This window comes from Cherax quadricarinatus, chromosome 10, assembly GCF_038502225.1.
Source record: "Cherax quadricarinatus isolate ZL_2023a chromosome 10, ASM3850222v1, whole genome shotgun sequence".
NCBI lineage: Eukaryota > Metazoa > Arthropoda > Malacostraca > Decapoda > Parastacidae > Cherax > Cherax quadricarinatus.
The window spans coordinates 58056032-58073767 of NC_091301.1; positions in this window are offsets into that span (position 1 = coordinate 58056032).

Consider the following 17736-nt stretch of genomic DNA (forward strand, 5'->3'; position numbering starts at 1 on the left):
GTCCCATGGTGACAGTAGGTGATAATGAGTACACCATCCCCGTTCACAATTCCTTTGAAGCCTTAAGCAGTCTCGAGAATGACAATCCTGCTGATGATGTTGCTTCACATGTCTCTGACATAGATGATTTTGGGGATGAAGTGGAACAAGCCTTTTCTGATGACAATCCACCTTTTTGTTTGCACATAACTTCCAATGCAACCATAGGCCCTATAGTGCAAGCATCTGTTTATAATGCGCCCGTTCATTTGTTCATGGACTCTGGTGCGCAAGTCAATATTATTAGGTCTAGTTTGTTTAAGGATAAGAAGTTACGACATGTCCTTCTCGTAGAACCGACTCATGTGTCCTCCCTTAGTGGAGTATCTGGTTCTCACCTGCGTGTCCGAGGTCGGACTTCCCTAACCTTTTCTATCCAAGGTAGAGACTTCACTGCTTCCTTCCTTGTTGTCGACCAGATTACTTTCCCTGGTGACCTTCTACTGGGATTTGCTTCCATGCGAGACTTACGCATTGTGCTCGACCCTTATCGATGGCATGCCCAAATTGACGACTTGATCGTCCCATTTTGGGGTTACCAGCTAGGATCAGAAATCTGTTATACTGCTGCAGAGTATGATGTACGGATTAAGTCCTTACAAGCTAATGCATTCTCCAGTAGCGTACCCAAGCGGTCAGGCACTGGTAATTCGGTCACTCCCATCAGTGTTCCACCTATACCGTCAGACTTGCAGGATAGTCCGATGCCTCAAGTGTCCGAGGACACTCAGATTGCCTTGAGTGCACAACCTATCCCTGCAATGCCTGCTAGTTCGAGTAGTAGTTTCTCCACAGGGGACGCCTTGTCGGAAAACAATTACTTGCAACTAGTAATGCCATCTCTTGTTGATGTCACATGCCGTCTGCAGAAAGACGTCTCTGTTGCGGCTAGTGCTCTCACTAGAGTGTCTGTAGTTGTTCCTAGTGTTCCAGATGGTGATAACGTCCTAGTTGACAGTGATTCTTGCAAAGTAAAAGGTGTATTTGTTGAACCATCCTTACATGTTGTAAGAGATAGTAAGATCCATTTCTTTTTGGCCAACACTTCTGGTCACAGTGTTCGCCTCAGAGCAAATACCAATCTTGTTGACCTTGTTCACTATCCTTACCCTGTTCAGGTAGAGGATGAGTTGTCACCTGACCAGTGGGTCGGTGCTATTTCTGCCGGGGAGACCTCATCCACTTCACTGGATCAATCTGTTCCACCAGTTGAGGAGAAAGACTTAGCTCCCACTGACTTCCCAGATGAAGTCAAACGTTTGTTGACTCTGTTGAACAAACGTCGTAAAGCCATTGCTTTACCAGGTGAGAAGATGGGTATAACGAACTTATTGTCCCATCGTATTCCACTTGAACCTGGTACTAGACCTATCTACATACCTGCGTACAGAATGCCTCATTCACAAGTTGCTGTCGCAGAAGAATTGATCAATCAAATGCTTGATGATGGAGTTATTGCACCTAGCAATTCTCCTTGGAATGCACCCTTGATACTAGTACCTAAGAAGGATGGTACTTGGCGCCCAGTGATTGACTTTAGGAAGTTAAACGCGAAAACCATTCCAGATCGCTTTCCACTCCCTGTACTGGGTGATCTTTTACGTAATATCGGAGATAACAAAGTCTTTTCAACCCTGGATTTGTTACAAGGGTTTTGGCAAGTCCCTCTTCACGAGGACAGCCAAGAGCTAACTGCATTCTCCACTCCTACAGGTCATTATCACTTTCTCCGTATGGCGTTTGGATTACGATCTTCCCCTATCACGTTCTCAAGGCTCATGACTAATATCTTTAGAGGTCTCATAGGTAATGCACTTATGGTGTACTTAGATGACGTAATCGTCATGTCTAAAGACGTGGATACACACTTGAAAAGACTTGATGTAGTACTTGGTAAGCTTGAAGAAGCCAATTTAAAGATCAAACTGTCTAAATGTCAATTTTTCAGATCAGAAATTAAGTTTCTTGGTCACGTAGTCACTCCTAGAGGGGTTACGACTGACCAAAGTAAAGTAACTGTAGTACTAAATTTTCCAACTCCCAAAACTGCTGATGCTGTAAGATCCTTTGTGGGCTTAGCAAGTTTTTATAGATCTTTCATTGCCAATTTTTCTTCCATAGCTGCTCCTCTAACTGAATTGCTTAAGAAAGATGCTCCTTTTGTTTGGACCTTCCGTCAAGAAAGAGCATTCCAAACTCTAAAAGAAAAGCTAACATCTGCTCCAATTTTGAAATTTCCAGATTTTTCTAAGCCCTTCTATCTGACAACTGATGCTAGTTCAATTGGCATAGGTGCCGTACTAGCTCAGAAGACCGATGGCAAGCACAACGCAGTTGCATTTGCTAGCCGAGTCCTTACGAAGGCTGAACGTAATTATACAGTAACTGAGCAAGAAGCTTTAGCAATAGTATGGTATTTAAAGCACTTCCGAGACATTATTTATCAGTACTCTGTTCATGTCTTGACAGACCATGCTCCACTGATACCCTTATTCCAGAACAAACAACCTACTGGAAGGTTAGCCAGATGGACCTTGACTATCCAAGAGTTCAATCCCACCTTTGAGCATTTACCTGGCAAGTCAAATGTAGTCGCAGATGCCTTATCGCGATATGTTAGTATAGTAACTGCAGATCCTCCATTTAGTGCTGAAGATGTAAAGAATGCTCAACGAACAGATCCCATGTGGTCTGGTGTGATTCGATTCCTGCTCCAGGAAGATCTTATTCTGACTGTGAAGCCACCAGCACCCATCAGTGACTTTGTCATGAACCAAGAATTACTGTATCGAACAGCCGAGTTGGGTACTCCTAGCAGAAGAGTATACCAGTTAGTAATTCCACAGTCACTAGTGAATGTAGCCTTACAGCTAGTTCACGATGTACCAGGTGTTGCACACCCTGGTATGGATCGTTCAGTAAAACAAGCCAGATTGAAATACTTTTGGCCTCATATGGCAACTGATATTTCTGAGTATGTTAAGAAATGTAGTGTCTGCATGCAACATAAAGGTAATGCTAATGGTCCTAATCCAATCCAAGTATATCCAACTACTAGCGAACCGTGGGAAAGAGTTGCGCTAGATTTGTTAACTAATTTCCAATGTTCCCTCAAAGGTAACAAACATCTGTGTGTTATGGTAGACCATTTCACCAGATATTGTGAGTTAGTTCCTATTGCAGATAAGACTGCCGAGACAGTAGCTAAAGCGTTTAAAGAACGCATTATCTGCAGGCATACCACCCCTAAGTCACTAGTAACAGATAATGGAGGTGAATTCTGTAATGAGATTCTTGAAAATTTGTGTACCTTGTACAAGATCTCTAAATCCACCATTGTTCCTCATCATCCTGCCAGCAATGGGTTAGCGGAACGAACCAATAAGAAAGTACTTGATGTCTTGAGAGCCACTATCAATCCCAACAGTGAAACTTGGGATGAAGTTATACCTGATGTGCAGTGTGCTATAAATTCTGCTTACAATGTTTCTATAGGTGACACTCCACATTATGCATTGTATGGTGTAGATAAACGTTTGCCTTATGAGTTGTTATATTCTAATCCGAAACCAAATTACAACCCTGATGATTTCATAGCAACTTGTACCAGCTTAGCTCAAAGTGTTTTTAGAAGAATCCGTGAAACACTTCATAAATAAACAGCAGAATTTACAAGAGTCGCAAACACTCTTTCTTTGTATATATTCCTCCCTCAGAATCCGTAGATCACATGAATACAGATCGATCGATCAAATTTTTTTTATCACTTCTATTGTGTAATCTCAACGTTGAGTTCGATGTTCATTTGTTGAGTTTTAAGTTGTGCTATATTATACCTTGTATTGCATTACAGTTTCAGTTACGTAAGCTTCCATTCCAATGTTCTACTTATGTATGTTATAATGTTTAATTGTTGTGTACTTTAACATTGTATAGAATCAGCCCAAGCCGTACACCTGCCATCTCTAGTTTGTATTAGTTGTATGTCGGGACGACATACGTTAGCGTCGCCGAGCTCTCAGTAGTAGTAACCAGTTACCAGTAACCACTGTGCCAGTTGTCTCACGACCAACCGTCTCTGCCTGAGTCACTGTATATTCATATTGTGCTGACCTGGCATTATTCAAAGACCCTCTCACATATGGGTACTGTGGGCGGCCAGTCAGTCAGTGTTAAGAGAGCAGAGAGATAGGTACGGCTGTAAGGGCGCACTCCACATTATCTGTAATTATACGTACTACCAGCCTACGTGAGTATTTCTTTACCTAATCCACGTGTCGAACTCCCACATGATATTCTGTCCTCCAGTGTCGTCAGTCCGATTTCCCTTAACCTTTCCTCGTACGACATTCCCTTGAGCTCTGGGACTAGCCTTGTTGCAAACCTTTGTACTTTCTCTAACTTCTTGACGTGCTTGACCAGGTGTGGGTTCCAGACTGGTGCTGCATACTCCAGTATGGGCCTAACATACACAGTGTACAGTGTCTTGAACGATTCCTTATTAAGGTATCGGAACGCTATTCTCAGGTTTGCCAGGCGCCCGTATGCTGCAGCGGTTATTTGGTTGATGTGTGCCTCCGGTGATGTGCTCGGTGTTATGGTCACCCCAAGGTCTTTCTCCCTGAATGAGGTCTGTAGTCTTTGTCCACCTAGCCTATACTCTGTCTGCGGTCTTCTTTGCCCCTCCCCAATCTTCATGACTTTGCATTTGGCTGGATTGAATTCGAGAAGCCAGTTACTGGACCACATGTCCAGCCTGTCCAGGTCTCTTTGCAGTCCTGCCTCATCCTCGTCCGATTTAATTCTTCTCATCAACTTCACGTCATCTGCGAACTGGGACACTTCAGAGTCTATTCCTTCCATCATGTCGTTCACATATATCAAAAATAGCACTGGTCCTAGAACTGACCCCTGTGGGACCCCGCTCGTAACAGGCGCCCACTGTGATACCTCTTCACGTACCATGACTCGTTGCTGCCTCCCTGTCAGGTATTCCCTTATCCATAGCAGTGCCCTCCATTTTACATGCGCCTGATCCTCCAGCTTCAGCACTAATCTCTTGTGGGGAACTGTGTCAAAGGCCTTCCTGCAGTCTAGGAAAACGGAATCTACCCACCCCTCTCTCTCGTGTCTTACTTCTGTTACCTTGTCATAAAACTCCAGGAGGTTTGTGATACAAGATTTGCCTTCCATGAACCCATGCTGTGTGTGTGTGTGTGTGTGTGTATGTGTGTGTGTGTGTGTGTGTGTGTGTGTGTGTGTGTGTGTGTGTGTGTGTGTGTGTGTGTGTGTGTGTGTGTGTGTGTGCGAGTGTGTGTGTGTGTGTGTGTGTGCGTGTATGTGTGTGTGTGTGTGTGTGTGTGAGTGTGTGTGGGAGTGTGTGTGTGAGTATGCGAGTGTGTGAGTGTTCTCACCTAGTTGTACTCACCTAGTTGAGGTTGCAGGAGTCGAGTGCAAGCTCCTGGCCCCGCATCTTCACTGGTCGCTGCTAGGCCACTTTCCCTGAACCTTGAGTTTTATCATACCTCTGCTTAAAGCTATGTATGGATCCTGCCTCCACTACATCTCTTCCCAAACTATTCCACTTCCTTACTGCTCTGTGGCTGAAGAAATACTTCCCAACATCCTTTGATTCATCTGTGTCTTCAACTTCCAACTGTGCCCCCTTGTTGCTGTGTCTCATCTCTGGAACATCCTGTCTTTGTCCACCTTGTCCATTCCTCTCAGTATTTCGTATGTTGTTATCATGCCCCGCCTATCTCTCCTGTCCTCCAGTGTCGTCAGGTTGATTTCCCTTAACCTCTCCTCGTAGGACATACCTCATAGCTCTGGGACTAGTCTTGTTGCAAACCTTTGCACTTTCTCTAGTTTCTTTATGTGCTTGGCTAGGTGTGGGTCCCAAACTGGTGCCGCATACCCCAATATGGGCCTAACGTACACGGTGTACAGGGTCCTGAATGATTCCTTATTAAGCTGTCGGAATGCTGTTCTGAGGTTTGCTAGGCGCCCATATGCTGCAGCAGTTATTTGGTTGATGTGCGCTTCAGGAGATGCGCCTGATGTTATACTCACCCCAAGATCTTTTTCCATGAGCGAGGTTTGTAGTCTCTGGCCCCCTAGACTGTACTCTGTCTGCGGTCTTCTTTGCCATTCCATAATCTTCATGACTTTACACTTGTTGGGGTTGAACTCCAGGAGCCAATTGCTATACCAGGTGTGCAGCCTGTCCAGATCCCTTTGTAGTTCTGCCTGGTCTTCGATCGAATGAATTCTTCAGCTTCACTTCATCTGTGTGTGTGTGTTGTGTTGTGTGTGTGTGCGTGTGTGTGTGTGTGTGTGTGTGTGTGTGTGTGTGTGTGTGTGTGTGTGTGTGTGTGTGTGTGTGTGTGTGTGTCTGTCTGTCTGTCTCTGTGTATGCGTGTGTGTTTTGAGTGCACATGCGTGCATGAGCGAGTGCATTAGGGCGTACGTGTATCCATGCGGATTTTTTTATACTGGATGTACCTTGGGTACACCAGTGTTGGTTGCTTGTGCCTGTCCACCAGTGTTGGTTGCTTGTGGCTGTCCACCAGTGTTGGTTGCTTGTGGCTGTCCACCAGTGTTGGTTGCTTGTGACTGTCCACCAGTGTTGGTTGCTTGTGGCTGTCCACCAGTGTTGGTTGCTTGTGACTGACCACCGGTGTTGGTTGCTTGTGACTGTCCAACAGTGTTGGTTGCTTGTGGCTGTCCACCAGTGTTGGTTGCTTGTGACTGTCCACCAGTGTTGGTTGCTTGTGGCTGGCCACCAGTGTTGGTTGCTTGTGACTGTCCACCAGTGTTGCTTGCTTGTGACTGTCCACCAGTGTTGGTTGCTTGTGACTGTCCACCAGTGTTGGTTGCTTGTGACTGTCCACCAGTGTTGGTAGCTTGTGGCTGTCCACCAGTGTTGGTTGCTTGTGGCTGTCCACCAGTGTTGGTTGCTTGTGGCTGTCCACCAGTGTTGGTTGCTTGTGACTGTCCACCAGTGTTGGTTGCTTGTGGCTGTCCACCAGTGTTGGTTGCTTGTGACTGACCACCAGTGTTGGTTGCTTGTGACTGTCCACCAGTGTTGGTTGCTTGTGGCTGTCCACCAGTGTTGGTTGCTTGTGACTGTCCAGCAGTGTTGGTTTCTTGTGGCTGGCCACCAGTGTTGGTTGCTTGTGACTGTCCACCAGTGTTGCTTGCTTGTGACTGTCCACCAGTGTTGGTTGCTTGTGACTGTCCACCAGTGTTGGTTGCTTGTGACTGTCCACCAGTGTTGGTTGCTTGTGGCTGTCCACCAATGTTGGTTGCTTGTGACTGTCCACCAGTGTTGGTTGCTTGTGGCTGTCCACCAGTGTTGGTTGCTTGTGACTGTCCACCAGTGTTGGTTGCTTGTGGCTGTCCACCAGTGTTGGTTGCTTGTGACTGTCCACCAGTGTTGGTTGCTTGTGGCTGACCACCAGTGTTGGTTGCTTGTGACTGTCCACCAGTGTTGGTTGCTTGTGACTGTCCACCAATGTTGGTTGCTTGTGACTGTCCACCAGTGTTGGTTGCTTGTGGCTGACCACCAGTGTTGGTTGCATGTGACTGTCCACCAGTGTTGGTTGCTTGTGGCTGACCACCAGTGTTGGTTGCATGTGACTGTCCACCAGTGTTGGTTGCTTGTGACTGTCCACCAGTGTTGGTTGCTTGTGGCTGTCCACCAGTGTTGGTTGCTTGTGACTGTCCACCAGTGTTGGTTGCTTGTGGCTGACCACCAGTGTTGGTTGCTTGTGACTGTCCACCAGTGTTGGTTGCTTGTGACTGTCCACCAGTGTTGGTTGCTTGTGACTGTCCACCAGTGTTGGTTGCTTGTGACTCTCCACCAGTGTTGGTTGCTTGTGGCTGTCCACCAGTGTTGGTTGCTTGTGACTGTCCACCAGTGTTGGTTGCTTGTGGCTGTCCACCAGTGTTGGTTGCTTGTGACTGTCCACCAGTGTTGGTTGCTTGTGGCTGTCCACCAGTGTTGGTTACTTGTGGCTGTCCACCAGTGTTGGTTGCTTGTGACTGTCCACCAGTGTTGGTTGCTTGTGGCTGTCCACCAGTGTTGGTTGCTTGTGACTGTCCACCAGTGTTGGTTGCTTGTGGCTGTCCACCAGTGTTGGTTGCTTGTGACTGTCCACCAGTGTTGGTTGCTTGTGACTCTCCACCAATGTTGGTTGCTTGTGGCTGTCCACCAGTGTTGGTTGCTTGTGACTGTCCACCAGTGTTGGTTGCTTGTGACTGTCCACCAGTGTTGGTTGCTTGTGACTGTCCACCAGTGTTGGTTGCTTGTGACTGTCCACCAGTGTTGGTTGCTTGTGACTGTCCACCAGTGTTGGTTGCTTGTGACTGTCCACCAGTGTTGGTTGCTTGTTGCTGTCCACCAGTGTTGGTTGCTTGTGACTGTCCACCAGTGTTGGTTGCTTGTGACTGTCCACCAGTGTTGGTTGCTTGTGACTGTCCACCAGTGTTGGTTGCGTGTGGCTGTCCACCAGTGTTGGTTGCTTGTGACTGTCCACCAGTGTTGGTTGCTTGTGGCTGTCCACCAGTGTTGGTTACTTGTGGCTGTCCACCAGTGTTGGTTGCTTGTGGCTGTCCACCAGTGTTGGTTGCTTGTGACTGTCCACCAGTGTTGGTTGCTTGTGACTGTCCACCAGTGTTGGTTGCTTGTGGCTGTCCACCAGTGTTGGTTGCTTGTGACTGTCCACCAGTGTTGGTTGCTTGTGACTGTCCACCAGTGTTGGTTGCTTGTGGCTGTCCACCAGTGTTGGTTACTTGTGGCTGTCCACCAGTGTTGGTTACTTGTGGCTGTCCACCAGTGTTGGTTGCTTGTGGCTGTCCATCACTGTTGGTTACTTGTGACTGTCCACCAGTGTTAGTTGCTTGTGGCTGTCCACCAGTGTTGGTTTGTTGTGGCTGTCCACCAGTGTTATTGCTTGTTGCTGTCCACCAGTGTTGGTTGCTTGTGACTCTCCACCAATGTTGGTTGCTTGTGGCTGTCCACCAGTATTGGTTGCTTGTGACTGTCCACCAGTGTTGGTTGCTTGTGACTGTCCACCAGTGTTGGTTGCTTGTGACTGTCCACCAGTGTTGGTTGCTTGTGACTGTCCACCAGTGTTGGTTGCTTGTGACTGTCCACCAGTGTTGGTTGCTTGTGACTGTCCACCAGTGTTGGTTGCTTGTGACTGTCCACCAGTGTTGGTTGCTTATGACTGTCCACCAGTGTTGGTTGCTTGTGACTGTCCAACAGTGTTGGTTGCTTGTGGCTGTCCACCAGTGTTGGTTGCTTGTGACTGTCCACCAGTGTTGGTTGCTTGTGACTGTCCACCAGTGTTAGTTGCTTGTGGCTGTCCACCAGTGTTGGTTTGTTGTGGCTGTCCACCAGTGTTATTGCTTGTTGCTGTCCACCAGTGTTGGTTGCTTGTGACTGACCACCAGTGTTGGTTGCTTGTGACTGTCCACCAGTGTTGGTTGTTTGTGGCTGTGAACCAGTGTTGGTTGCTTGTGGCTGTCCACCAGTGTTGGTTGCTTGTGACTATCCACCAGTGTTGGTTGCTTGTGACTATCCACCAGTGTTGGTTGCTTGTGGTTGTCCATCAGTGTTGGTTGCTTGTGACTGTCCACCAGTGTTTGTTGCTTGTGGCTGTCCACCAGTGTTGGTTACTTGTGGCTGTCCACCAGTGTTGGTTGCTTGTGGCTGTCCATCACTGTTGGTTACTTGTGACTGTCCACCAGTGTTAGTTGCTTGTGGCTGTCCACCAGTGTTGGTTACTTGTGGCTGTCCACCAGTGTTGGTTGCTTGTGACTGTCCACCAGTGTTAGTTGCTTGTGGCTGTCCACCAGTGTTGGTTTGTTCTGGCTGTCCACCAGTGTTGGTTTGTTCTGGCTGTCCACCAGTGTTATTGCTTGTTGCTGTCCAACAGTCTTGGTTGCTTGTGGCTGACCACCAGTGTTGGTTGCTTCTGGCTGACCACCAGTTTTGGTTGCTTGTGACTGTCCACCAGTGTTGGATGTTTGTGGCTGTGAACCAATGTTGGTTGCTTGTGGCTCTCCACCAGTGTTGGTTGCTTGTGACTATCTGTTACACCCTTTTGTTCATTTTGTTCATTTTCTTCTTATCACAATGGTATACTATTACATGTTATTTTTGCTATTTCACTTAATATTATATTCAGGAGTAATTCCATTAGTAGCTAAAATGGATTTACTCGACTTTATAATATTATCTGGTCGTATTACTTAGCTTTGTATTTAGGTAGGTCATTTAATTAGTGTCAACTGCTGGTGACCTGGCCAAGCACCAGTAGGTGTTTTGAGCTGCTCGACCCCTGCTCCAGCCGAGACAAAGTGGGCTGGTAAAGCCTCACAGAGTTCAGTTCTTACCTTCCTCACCTCTCGTGAGGGAAGCTCCCTGATTCCTGGATTTAAACTTCTGGTCCCACAAGAGGTTCCCTAGTGACCCTCAAGTACCTCGGACGGTATCTGACAGAAACGTCTCGGACGAAGTGTGTCTTGCTGTTTTGGAGACGCTGGTAATTGTCCCTAGCTCTGCTAGGAGTGAATTTAAGCAGTATTGGTTCAAAGAGGACGGTGAAAAAGTCATGGGAGACAGACTCGCCTCAAAATTCCTTTAAGTGTAAAGTATTCCTAATCTCACTTAGTATATTACGAAAGTTGAATAAGAGTGAATTATTATTGAAGTGTTAAGTCTTCTGTCTCATTTAGATTGAGTTAAGTAAAGTGTTATTATGTGAAGAGAAGGTGTTATGATACTAGAGCCGTTCAGTACTATAATCAAGATAATACTGTGCATTATCTTATAAGTGAACTTAAGTGTAAATTTCATGAGTACTGTTTTATGGTGCGACCTTTTTAAAGTTAATATAAAACCCTTCTATGGTTTATTAAGAAACTTAATAAAAAAAAGGAAAGAAACATTGTGATTGTTTACTACTGAACCCTTGAATGATTTCTTCTAGAACAGGATATTCAATCCTGTTTATTTGTTGCAAGAAAGGGCTAAACAGGCTTAAGTAGTGGCCATGTACGCAACACCATCCACCAGTGTTGGTTGCTTGTGGCTGTCCACCAGTGTTGGTTGCTTGTGGTTGTCCACCAGTGTTGGTTGCTTGTGACTGTCCACCAGTGTTTGTTGCTTGTGACTGTCCACCAGTGTTGGTTGCTTGTGGCTGTCCACCAGTGTTTGTTGCTTGTGGCTGTCAACCAGTGTTGGTTGCTTGTGGCTGTCCACCAGTGTTTGTTGCTTGTGGCTGTCCACCAGTGTTGGTTGCTTGTGGCTGTCCACCAGTGTTGGTTGCTTGTGGCTGTCCACCAGTGTTTGTTGCTTGTGGCTGTCCACCAGTGTTGGTTGCTTGTGGCTGTCCACCAGTGTTAGTTGCTTGTGGCTGTCCACAAGTGTTAGTTGCTTGTGGCTGTCCACAAGTGTTGGTTGCTTGTGGCTGTCCACAAGTGTTGGTTGCTTGTGGCTGTCCACAAGTGTTGGTTGCTTGTGACTGTCCACCAGTGTTGGTTGCTTGTGGCTATCTACCTGTTTTGGTTGTTTATGACGGTCCACCAGTATTGGTTGCTTTTGGCTGTCCACCAGTGTTGGCTGTTTGTGGCTGTCCGCCACTGTTAGATGCTTGTGGCTGTCCACCAGTGTCGGTTGCTTGTGGCTGTCCACCAGTGTTGGTTGCTTGTGGCTGTCCACCAGTGTTAGTTGCTTGTGGCTGTCAACCAGTGTTAGTTGCTTGTGGCTGTCCACAAGTGTTGGTTGCTTGTGGCTGTCCACAAGTGTTGGTTGCTTGTGGCTGTCCACAAGTGTTGGTTGCTTGTGACTGTCCACCAGTGTTGGTTGCTTGTGGCTATCTACCTGTTTTGGTTGTTTATGACGGTCCACCAGTAGTGGTTGCTTTTGGCTGTCCACCAGTGTTGGCTGTTTGTGGCTGTCCGCCACTGTTAGATGCTTGTGGGTGTCCACCAGTGTCGGTTGCTTGTGGCTGTCCACCACTGTTGGTGTCTTGTGGCTGTCCACCAGTGTTGGTTGCTTGTGGCTGTCCACCAGTGTTGGTTGCTTATAGCTGTCCACCAGTGTTGGTTGCTTGAGGCTGTCCACTAGTGTTGGTTGCTTTTTGCTGTCCGCCATTGCTGGTTGCTTGTGGCTGTCCACCAGTGTTGGTTGCTTGTGGCTGTCCACCAGTGTTGGTTGCTTGTGGCTGTCCACCAGTGTTGGTTGCTTGTGGCTGTCCACCAGTGTTGGTTGCTTGTGGCTGACCACCAGTGTTGGTTGCTTGTGGCTGTCCACCAGTGTTGGTTGCTTGTGGCTGTCCACCAGTGTTGGTTGCTTGTGGCTGTCCAACAGTGTTGGTTTCTTGTGGCTGTCCACCAGTGTTGGTTGTTTGTGGCTGTCCACCACTGTTGGTTGCTTGTGGCTGACCACCAGTGTTGGTTGCTTGTGGCTGTCCACCAGTGTTGGTTGTTTGTGGCTGTCCACCAGTGTTTGTTGCTTGTGGCTGTCAACTAGTGTTGGTTGCTTGTGGCTGTCCACCAGTGTTGGTTGTTTGTGGCTGTCCACCACTGTTGGTTGCTTGTGGCTGACCACCAGTGTTGGTTGCTTGTGGCTGACCACCAGTGTTTGTTGCTTGTGGCTGTCAACTAGTGTTGGTTGCTTGTGGCTGTCCACCAGTGTTGGTCGCTTGTGGCTGTCCACCAGTGTTTGTTGCTTGTGGCTGTCAACTAGTGTTGGTTGCTTGTGGCTGTCCACCAGTGTTGGTCGCTTGTGGCTGACCACCAGTGTTTGTTGCTTGTGGCTGTCAACTAGTGTTGGTTGCTTGTGGCTGTCCACCAGTGTTGGTCGCTTGTGGCTGTCCACCAGTGTTTGTTGCTTGTGGCTGTCCACCACTGTTGGTTGCTTGTGGCTGACCACCAGTGTTGGTTGTTTGTGGCTGTCCACCAGTGTTTGTTGCTTGTGGCTGTCAACTAGTGTTGGTTGCTTGTGGCTGTCCACCAGTGTTGGTCGCTTGTGGCTGTCCACCAGTGTTGGTTGCTTGTGGGTGTCCACCAGTGTTGGTTGCTTGTGGGTGTCCACCAGTGTTGGTTGCTTGTGGGTGTCCACCAGTGTTGGTTGCTTGTGGGTGTCCACCAGTGTTGGTTGCTTGTGGCTGTCCACCAGTGTTGGTTGCTTGTGGCTGTCCACCAGTGTTGGTTGCTTGTGGCTGTCCACCAGTGTTGGTTGCTTGTGGCTGTCCACCAGTGTTGGTTGTTTGTGTCTGTCCACCAGTGCTTGTTGCTTGTGGCTGTCCACTAGTGTTGGTTGCTTGTGGCTGTCCACCAGTGTTGGTTGCTTGTGGCTGTCCACCAGTGTTGGTTGCTTGTGGCTGTCCACCAGTGTTGGTCGCTAGTAGCTGGCCACCAGTGTTGGTTGCTTGTGGTTGTCCACCAGTGTTGGTTGCTTGTGGCTGTCCACCAGTGTTGGTTGCTTGTGGTTGTCCACCAGTGTTGGTTGCTTGTGGCTGTCCACCAGTGTTGGTTGCTTGTGGCTGTCCACCAGTGTTAGTTGCTTGTGGCTGTCCACCAGTGTTGGTTGCTTGTGACTGTCCACCAGTGTTAGTTGCTTGTGACTGTCCACCAGTGTTGGTTGCTTGTGGTTGTCCACCAGTGTTGGTTGCTTGTGGTTGTCCACCAGTGTTGGTTGCTTGTGGCTGTCCACCAGTGTTGGTTGCTTGTGGCTGTCCACCAGTGTTAGTTGCTTGTGGTTGTCCACCAGTGTTGGTTGCTTGTGGCTGTCCACCAGTGTTGGTTGCTTGTGGCTGTCCACCAGTGTTAGTTGCTTGTGGCTGTCAACCAGTGTTGGTTGCTTGTGGCTGTCCACCAGTGTTAGTTGCTTGTGGCTGTCCACCAGTGTTAGTTGCTTGTGGCTGTCCACCAGTGTTGGTTGTTTGTGTCTGTCCACCAGTGCTTGTTGCTTGTGGCTGTCCACTAGTGTTGGTTGCTTGTGGCTGTCCACCAGTGTTGGTTGCTTGTGGCTGTCCATCAGTGTTGGTCGCTAGTAGCTGGCCACCAGTGTTGGTTGCTTGTGGCTGTCCACCAGTGTTGGTTGCTTGTGGCTGTCCACCAGTGTTAGTTGCTTGTGGCTGTCCACTAGTGTTGGTTGCTTGTGGCTGTCCACCAGTGTTGGTTGCTTGTGGCTGTCCACCAGTGTTGGTTGCTTGTGACTGTCCTCCTCATTACTTATTATAACAGTAATAACAACTCTGGAAGTCCGTCCCTTTCATAAATTTATCGCGTGGTTTACCCAGTACTTTGGTTCAATCTCTCAGAATCAATGGTTAACCATTTCCTGGTTTCATTGCCTTTAAACGTATCCAGCTCATTCAGCAACTTACTCACGCGTTAGTCTGTATCCATTGGTATGGAAATTATTAATAATGGTCAAATTACCAACACAGTGTTAGGTAAATAAACATGGATGCAACTAATGTGCCATTTTATTGCAATAATGTCACCTTAGTTGCATCTGTGTACATTTACCTAACGTCTTGACATTATGTTTGCCTCTGGTGTTGTCCAGTTAAGTCTACGAAACCTTGAATGTTTTGTACGGTTTGTTGAAGTCTTTTTTGGCAGTCTTCTTGACCTCTCAGTTCCTCTTCAGTTCTGTTACTTGGTCAGTCGACGTTCTGGATATATAACGATATAAGCGACAAGTGGTAATTGCAAGTACACCCTTGTTTTGTCGGGAATTTTTTATTATGCAATGTTTTAATCGTCGTTTACTTTTAAAATTCACTGGTATGTCAGTTGTAAATGATCTCTAAGTCACTTTTCTCACCTCTTTTCATTTCTGGTTCATCTGCTCACTTGTTTGTTTCGTGTTGCTCCATAGTCTGGAACAGTGTTCCAGAGCAGAGTTCTTCTTCAGGCTGAGGGGCTGACCACCTCAAAACTACGTCTTTCAGGGTGATGGACTCATTACACTGTCTTTACAGCTCTATTGCTTCTGCTGCCCCCTCTGTATTCGACTGAAGAATCTTACTGTATAGGCGAAACGTTTCGGAATAAAGATACCTAACTGTTGTACATGTGTCTTACCTTTCCCTTTGGTTAAGCTAAGTGTCATCTATAGTGAATTAAGTCCTCTGCTAATGTATCAAGTACCCAACATTAAGTCCCCAGACAGAGGAAGGCCTGGATATCCAGTTACTTTATTGACTTTTCGGATGCTGCTTCATCCATCATCAGAATCTAAAATATATTACACAAAAAGTACGGCACTATTTCAAAAACATTTATAATTCTGTCTACATCATGAGTATAATAACGAAACTAAGATAATTCAATCAATACAGTTTTCGATAGACTTATATTAAAATGTCATTGTTCATTAGGTAGATAGGTATCTATAATCTTGTGTAAGTTAGATAGGGACTTCATTATCCAAGGTACAGTGGTGCCGGTTTAGAGTTCAGTGGGAGTCAATCCCAGAGCTGGTCACCGTCACCGGGTGTTATTCTACGTTCCATTCAGTAACTTAGTGTTGTGGATTTCTTTGCCTGGACCAGGTACCAGGTGACATCATGACATCACATTACTATTTCGTGCTTCATGTTAGTAAGTAGTCAGTGTCCAGTATACTTGGCTAAACAGCCTCGTGTGGAAGTATAGATCACCATTGTATAAATTCTTTAGAAAACCGACAAGATGATAAATAAGACACTTGGTAATCTTTATTCTGGAAATGTTTCGCCAGCCACTAGATTCTTCAGTCCAATACAGAGAAACAACAGAAGATGAAGAGTAGTTTGAGGTAGTCAGTCCATCAGTCGATGTGTTTAGTGATTGATGGATTGAACAAATCGACTAAAGGCTGAGGGACTGATTACCTCAACCACCTCATCTCTCACCGTTTCTGCGTATTGGACTGAAGAAGCCACTGGCTGGAGAAACGCTCTTATAATAAAGATCCCCAATTGTTGCAAGTCTCTTATTTATCACAATAATCACCATGTGTGTTAAAGTCCATGAGTTGGCAGGAGGATTCTCTCTGATACAAGTGACTCTAATTAAGAGAACCAGTGAAGCACTCGCACACAACAATTCCTCCACACAAACTAACGACGAGAACACAAACAGGAGTTGACCAAGAAATATTACAAATGGATCTGGACAAGTTGTATCACTGATCTGGCAAGTGGCTGTTGGAATTTAACCCCTGCAAATACTAGGTTATGAAAAGCGGATTAGGGCAGTGAACAGTCTGTAAAATTCCCTGAGAGAATAGTAACTCGGGGTGAGGAAATATCCGAGCACATCACACGAAGAACACGTCGATTGAATAACAACTACAACAAACAGACGGGAGACTGACAAAATTAAGAGTAATGCATGTAAAGAAGCAGGAAAAATGTGCCTAGGTTGGCAACGAAACAAATCCCAGAGTTGAGCGATATGAACTGTGAGGAGAGACCAGAGTAGTTGAACCTGACTCTGAAAATTGAAAGCCCAAATGAAGCACAGGGATGTTAGGAAATACTTCTTTACCCTAAGGGTGGTCAGGAACGGCTTAGTCAGTGATGTGGTAGAGAAAGAATTCACACATATCTTAGAGTGAAAAAGTGCCGGCCAACTTAGAGGTAGGGCAGGAGCTGCAACTCGACCTCTGAAAACAGAATGCAATTAGGTGAGTACACACCACAGTGATTGGTCTAACCAAAACCTATTCTCAAATATTTAGATTGCCTGGTACTTGTGTGAGAGTGTTGCAGCATAGCAAGGTAACGTATGACAGGTGTCTCAATACCATTATGCGAGTGTTGCAGCATAGCAAGGTAACGTATGACTGGTGTCTCACTACCACTATGAGAGAGTGTATCAGCATAGCAAGGTAATGTATGACTGGTGTCTCACTACCACTATGTGAGAATGTATTAGCATAGCAAGGTAATGTATGACTGGTGTCTCACTACCACTATGTGAGAATGTATTAGCATAGCAAGGTAATGTATGACTGGTGTCTCACTACCACTATGTGAGAATGTATTAGCATAGCAAGGTAATGTATGACTGGTGTCTCACTACCACTATGTGAGAATGTATTAGCATAGCAAGGTAATGTATGACTGGTGTCTCACTACCACTATGTGAGAATGTATTAGCATAGCAAGGTAATGTATGACTGGTGTCTCACTACCACTATGTGAGAATGTATTAGCATAGCAAGGTAATGTATGACTGGTGTCTCACTACCACTATGTGAGAACGTATTAGCATAGAAAGGTAATGTATGACTGGTCTCTCACTACCACTATGTGAGAGTGTATTAGCATAGCAAGGTAATGTATGACTGGTGTCTCACTACCACTATGTGAGAATGTATTAGCATAGCAAGGTAATGTATGACTGGTGTCTCACTACCACTATGTGAGAGTGTATTAGCATAGCAAGGTAATGTATGACTGGTGTCTCACTACCACTATGTGAGAATGTATTAGCATAGCAAGGTAATGTATGACTGGTGTCTCACTACCACTATATGAGAGTGTATCAGCATAGCAAGGTAATGTATGACTGGTGTCTCACTACCACTATATGAGAGTGTATCAGCATAGCAAGGTAATGTATGACTGGTGTCTCACTACCACTATGTGAGAGTGTATCAGCATAGCAAGGTAATGTATG